The sequence below is a fragment of the Condylostylus longicornis genome, unplaced genomic scaffold, assembly GCF_029603195.1.
Source record: "Condylostylus longicornis isolate FDR11 unplaced genomic scaffold, ASM2960319v2 ptg000358l, whole genome shotgun sequence".
Lineage (NCBI taxonomy): Eukaryota > Metazoa > Arthropoda > Insecta > Diptera > Dolichopodidae > Condylostylus > Condylostylus longicornis.
Window position 1 is genome coordinate 7,501 of NW_026578320.1, and position 7,500 is coordinate 15,000.

General features: G+C 34.1%; 1 pseudogene; it reads right to left on the bottom strand.

The window, feature by feature from the left end:
• Window positions 1-3,289: 3,289 nt before the first annotated feature.
• Window positions 3,290-7,215, bottom strand: LOC129616989 (large subunit ribosomal RNA; annotated as a pseudogene).
• Window positions 7,216-7,500: the final 285 nt, after the last annotated feature.

Genomic DNA, 7,500 nt, shown 5'->3' on the forward strand with positions numbered 1-7,500 from the left:
GCATAACATGCTTACCAACCCAGGTTACTTTTCATTCATGAAAAGTAATTATTGCCTGTCGAGCATAACATATGTCCCGATCAGGCTTATTTTGCCTTTGATAAATATCAAACCAGGCTGAAAAAAATTTTTTCATCGGGTGGGCATAACATGCTTACCAACCCAGGTTACTTTTCATTCATGAAAAGTAATTATTGCCTGTCGAGCATAACATATGTCCCGATCAGGCTTATTTTGCCTTTGATAAATATCAAACCAGGCTGAAAAAATTTTTTTCATCGGGTGGGCATAACATGTTTACCAACCCAGGTTACTTTTCATTCATGAAAAGTAATTATTGCCTGTCGAGCATAACATATGTCCCGATCAGGCTTATTTTGCCTTTGATAAATATCAAACCAGGCTGAAAAAATTTTTTTCATCGGGTGGGCATAACATGTTTACCAACCCAGGTTACTTTTCATTCATGAAAAGTAATTATTGCCTGTCGAGCATAACATATGTCCCGATCAGGCTTATATTGCCATTGGTAAATATCAAACCAGGCTGAAAAAAATTTTTTCATCGGGTGGGCATAACATGTTTACCAACCCAGGTTACTTTTCATTCATGAAAAGTAATTATTGCCTGTCGAGCATAACATATGTCCCGATAAGGCTTATATTGCCATTGGTAAATATCAAACCAGGCTGAAAAAAATTCTTTCATCGGGTGGGCATAACATGTTTACCAACCCAGGTTACTTTTCATTCATGAAAAGTAATTATTGCCTGTCGAGCATAACATATGTCCCGATCAGGCTTATTTTGCCTTTGATAAATATCAAACCAGGCTGAAAAAATTTTTTCATCGGGTGGGCATAACATGCCTACCAACCCAGGTTACTTTTCATTCATGAAAAGTAATTATTGCCTGTCGAGCATAACATATGTCCCGATAAGGCTTATATTGCCATTGGTAAATATCAAACCAGGCTGAAAAAAATTTTTTCATCGGGTGGGCATAACATGTTTACCAACCCAGGTTACTTTTCATTCATGAAAAATAATTATTGCCTGTCGAGCATAACATATGTCCCGATCAGGCTTATTTTGCCTTTGATAAATATCAAACCAGGCTGAAAAAAATTTTTTCATCGGGTGGGCATAACATGCTTACCAACCCAGGTTACTTTTCATTCATGAAAAGTAATTATTGCCTGTCGAGCATAACATATGTCCCGATCAGGCTTATTTTGCCTTTGATAAATATCAAACCAGGCTGAAAAAATTTTTTTCATCGGGTGGGCATAACATGTTTACCAACTCAGGTTACTTTTCATTCATGAAAAGTAATTATTGCCTGTCGAGCATAACATATGTCCCGATCAGGCTTATATTGCCATTGGTAAATATCAAACCAGGCTGAAAAAAATTTTTTCATCGGGTGGGCATAACATGTTTACCAACCCAGGTTACTTTTCATTCATGAAAAGTAATTATTGCCTGTCGAGCATAACATATGTCCCGATCAGGCTTATTTTGCCTTTGATAAATATCAAACCAGGCTGAAAAAAATTTTTTCATCGGGTGGGCATAACATGTTTACCAACCCAGGTTACTTTTCATTCATGAAAAGTAATTATTGCCTGTCGAGCATAACATATGTCCCGATCAGGCTTATTTTGCCTTTGATAAATATCAAACCAGGCTGAAAAAAATTTTTTCATCGGGTGGGCATAACATGTTTACCAACTCAGGTTACTTTTCATTCATGAAAAGTAATTATTGCCTGTCGAGCATAACATATGTCCCGATCAGGCTTATATTGCCATTGGTAAATATCAAACCAGGCTGAAAAAAATTTTTTCATCGGGTGGGCATAACATGCTTACCAACCCAGGTTACTTTTCACTTATGAAAAGTAATTATTGCCTGTCGAGCATAACATATGTCTCGTTCAGGTCTATGTTATTCCCATATCCAATACCTGCCACTGTATTGATATATAATAATAAGTATTACTTAAATCATTATTCATGCAGTAATACATTAAGAAAATACTTATTTGAAGTATTTATAGTAAGAATATACTTAACCTATCTTAACAACCACCACCACCACCTACCAATCAATATTACAAGCCTTCAATAGCAAATGTTTATCACCATTCCTATAATACATACTTATATATAGGTAAGTATAATAAGAATGTACTACTTAAGTACCAACGCCACTATTAATACTCATATGCAATTTTATAATACACACTTAATATACTTATAGTAAGTAATAAGAATGTAATAATAGTGGCTACCGCCATCGCCACTATTATACCCATATACAATTTTATAATACATACTTAATACTTTATAGTAAGTAATAAGAATGAACTAATAGTGGCTACCGCCATCGCCACTATTATACTCATATACAATTTTATAATATATACTTAATACTTTATAGTAAGTAATAAGAATGTACTAATAGTGGCTACCGCCATCGCCACTATTATACCCATATACTATTTTATAATTCATACTTAATACTTTATAGTAAGTAATAAGAATGTACTAATAGTGGCTACCGCCATCGCCACTATTATACCCATATACTATTTTATAATTCATACTTAATACTTTATAGTAAGTAATAAGAATGTACTAATAGTGGCTACCGCCATCGCCACTATTATACCCATATACTATTTTATAATTCATACTTAATACTTTATAGTAAGTAATAAGAATGTACTAATAGTGGCTACCGCCATCGCCACTATTATACCCATATACTATTTTATAATTCATACTTAATACTTTATAGTAAGTAATAAGAATGTACTAATAGTGGCTACCGCCATCGCCACTATTATACCCATATACTATTTTATAATTCATACTTAATACTTTATAGTAAGTAATAAGAATGTACTAATAGTGGCTACCGCCATCGCCACTATTATACCCATATACAATTTTATAATACATACTTAATACTTTATAGTAAGTAATAAGAATGTACTACTAGTGGCTACCACCATCGCCACTATTATATACCCATATACAATTTTATAATACATACCTTGTTAGTAATGTATAATAAAGAATGTATAAGGGCTATAAAGACCATCACCCAAACCAGATCAGGCCATACAATACTAGATCAGACTAGACCAGACTAGACTAAATCTAGACTAGACTAGACCAGACCAGAGCAGACCTGACCCCATATCCCACACAATATCACTACTCTACATGAGATAATAATATGTGGAATAATAAGAAGAATCGAAAAATAAAATAAATTTTTCGAATCTTCAAGCAAAGGATAAGCTTCAGTGGATCGCAGTATGGCAGCTGCTCAACCACTTACAACACCTTGCCCGTTACCAAAGTCGTTTACAATTGATTCTAGGCACTGTCATCGTATTTAATAATGTTTAAATGCAAAACTAGTTATCCGTCAAGTAAGATACCATGTATACATACTCTGTAACTATATTTTACATAACATTAGCATCACATAATCCATTATCGTTATTATCATAAAGATAATAACTTTAAATGGTTTATTGCTATACAATACAGTCGCCCCATTATTATTATTGTAGTCCAGCACGGATACGACCTTAGAGGCGTTCAGGCATAATCCAACGGACGTAGCGTCATACCACTGTTCGCTCGAACAAGTATTGTGCCATTGGTCCGTACCTGCGGTTCCTCTCGTACTACGCAGGAATGCTGTCACAATAATATATTGTCATCAGTAGGGTAAAACTAACCTGTCTCACGACGGTCTAAACCCAGCTCACGTTCCCTTGAATGGGTGAACAATCCAACGCTTGGTGAATTGTAACTTTTCTGACACCTCTTGTTAAAAACTCCTTAAACCAAAAGGATCGATAGGCCGAGCTTTTGCTGTCTCTATGTGTACTGAACATCGAGATCAAGTCAGCATTTGCCCTTTTGCTCTACGTGTGGTTTCTGTCCGCACTGAGCTGGCCTTGGGACACCTTCGTTATTATTTGAAAGATGTACCGCCCCAGTCAAACTCCCCACCTGGAAATGTCCTTGAATTGGATCATACCTGAGTGAAAGAGTCATACCATATTATATTACTTTGATTATAAGTATAAGAAAATAATTAAAAATAATTATTTTTTATACCAAAATCATTTTATATAAATATGTTTGGTGTATATAACAAACTCATTGTACTTTTATCAAGAAACTTGCATCAAAACAAAATACCATAAAATATATAATGGATATATATCCGTGTAATGGCTAAGTAAATGATACACGTTCCATTTTATCAAGTAAGTAAGGAAACAATAAGAGTAGTGGTATTTCATTATTGATATAATACCGAAATATTATATCTCCCACTTATGCTACACCTCTTATGTCTCCTTACACTACCAGACTAGAGTCAAGCTCAACAGGGTCTTCTTTCCCCGCTAATTATTCCAAGCCCGTTCCCTTGGCTGTGGTTTCGCTAGATAGTAGATAGGGACAGTAGGAATCTCGTTAATCCATTCATGCGCGTCACTAATTAGATGACGAGGCATTTGGCTACCTTAAGAGAGTCATAGTTACTCCCGCCGTTAACCAGCGCTTAAATGAATTTCTTCACTTTGACATTCATAGCACTGGGCAGAAATCACATTGTGTCAACACCCGTTAGGGCCATCACAATGCTTTGTTTTAATTAGACAGTCGGATTCCCCAAGTCCGTGCCAGTTCTGAATTGATTGTTAATTGATAACCGTTATAAAATATATGATAATATAATTAAAAAATTATATTACCAGTATATTATTAGCAAGAATGTTCCACAACTGGTTATGTAGCTTCTATCCGGGGAACAAAAATATTATAAAATAAATTTTATAATAAATTCTATTTACCCAGAACGAGTACATGCACCACTTTATTGTTTCCCATTCAAGCCCGATTATCTCAATCTTCAGAGCCAATCCTTATCCCGAAGTTACGGATCTAATTTGCCGACTTCCCTTACCTACATTATTCTATCGACTAGAGACTCTTCACCTTGGAGACCAGCTGCGGATATTGGTACGGCCTGTTGAGAAGTTTGCGTGGCCCAATCATAGATTTTCAAGGTCCGAGGAGAAAATATCGACACAGCAGTAAATGCCATGCTCTTCTAGTTCATCTACCATATCTCTCTTCGAAAGATTTCCATGGTAGTACAACTATAAAACAGAAAAGAAAACTCTTCCGATACCTCTCGACGGCTTCTCTATGATTGTTTCTGTTACCAGGATGATCATAATGACCATATTTATTACAAACGTATACTCAACAGGTTACGGAATTGGAACCGTATTCCCTTTCGCTTATTTAATTTAAGGTATTTTATATTATCAATGGGGATAAAACCTTAAATTTTGTTCGGCTTTCGCCTTAAGCTTAGGACCGACTAACTCGTGATCAACCACTGTTCACACGAAACCCTTCTCCACTTCAGTCCTCCAAGGTCTCATTCGATTATTTGCTACTACCACCAAGATCTGTACCAATGGCAGCTCCACACATCCTTACGGAAGATGCTTCTACGCTACCATTGTACCCACCTACTTGTTAATGTTTCTAAATTTATATACATTAATAATGTAATATAAATCATTTACATTAACAGTGACGTATAGGTATACAACTTAAGCGCCATCCATTTTAAGGGCTAGTTGCTTCGGCAGGTGAGTTGTTACACACTCCTTAGCGGATTACGACTTCCATGTCCACCGTCCTGCTGTTTTAAGCAAGCAACGCCTTTCATGGTATCTGCATGAGTTGTTAATTTAGGCACCGTAACGTCACGTTTGGTTCATCCCACAGCGCCAGTTCTGCTTACCAAAAGTGGCCCACTGGGCACAATATATCATAACCTAAAACTTCATTCAAGAAAGTTTAGGTTCTTACCCATTTAAAGTTTGAGAATAGGTTAAGGTCGTTTCGGCCCTAAGGCCTCTAATCATTCGCTTTACCAGATAAGATTATTTTATATAATATTTTTATGCACCAGCTATCCTGAGGGAAACTTCGGTGGGAACCAGCTACTAGATAGTTCGATAGGTCTTTCGCCCCTATACCCAATTCTGACAATCGATTTGCACGTCAGAACTGTTTCGGTCTTCCATCAGGGTTTCCCCTGACTTCTACCTGATCAGGTATAGTTCACCATCTTTCGGGTCACAGCATATATGCTCAAGGTACGTTCTAGTTAGAGGTATAAAAAATAATTAAAAATTATTTATATACATAACTATATAGAACGCCCCAGGATTGATATTATATATATAAAATTATATATATAATTTAATCCCATATTAACAGTTAAGTTAATTACGCCTTTAGATTTTATTTAAAATAAATTCTAATGACTTGCACACATGTTAGACTCCTTGGTCCGTGTTTCAAGACGGGTCCCGAAGGTATCCTAAATCTATAGCATTGCTAATCATATTAATGCATATAATAATTATATTAATATATAAATTAATATAATATTATAAAATTATAATAATATATAATTTACGCATTATATTGATTTTTTATCTGTCAATTATTTATCCGATAATATTTAAATTATATTATATAGAAAATAAATTTTCATATATAAAATAAACTTTTTAAATATATCTTATGATAAATATATATTTATTAACAGATTGCAATGTCCATATATGAAAAAATTGCACACCATCATTATTATATAATTATATAATATTTATAATGTTGAATTTTTCATATTTCATGGATGTTTAGGTTCATCGGGCTTAACCTCTAAACAGTTTCACGTACTATTTAACTCTCTATTCAGAGTTCTTTTCAACTTTCCCTCACGGTACTTGTTTGCTATCGGTCTCATGGTTATATTTAGTTTTAGATGGAGTTTACCACCCACTTAGTGCTGCACTATCAAGCAACACGACTCTTTGGAAATATCTTCTAATAATCATTAACGTCATACGGGCCTAGCACCCTCTATGGGTAAATGGCCTCGTTTAAGAAGGACTTAGACTGTTAATTTCTCATATTAGAATATAGATATTCCATACACTACATCGGATATTTGTATAAACAAAATCCTTTAGTGCTGAACTAGTTTCTTTTCGCTCGCCGCTACTAAGAAAATCCTAGTTAGTTTCTTTTCCTCCCCTAACTAATATGCTTAAATTCAGGGGGTAGTCTCATATGAGTTGAGGTTGTTTTTAAGAATATTTTTAATTTTTCTTTTTAGTTGAAAACTAAATATATATAAGTTACTGTATTGTTTATATTATAAATAATATAATTTTATATAAGTTTTCCTCTTTAATGTATTAATACTAATTTATTAATACTAGGATATACTTATTTTTTTATTATATTTTATAATATAAGTAAAATATATATAATTGAATTTTAATATTATGGTATTCCTACCAGTAATATATCATGTGCTATAAATAATATAATTTAAAATTATATTATAAGCAACTTTATTAAATTAT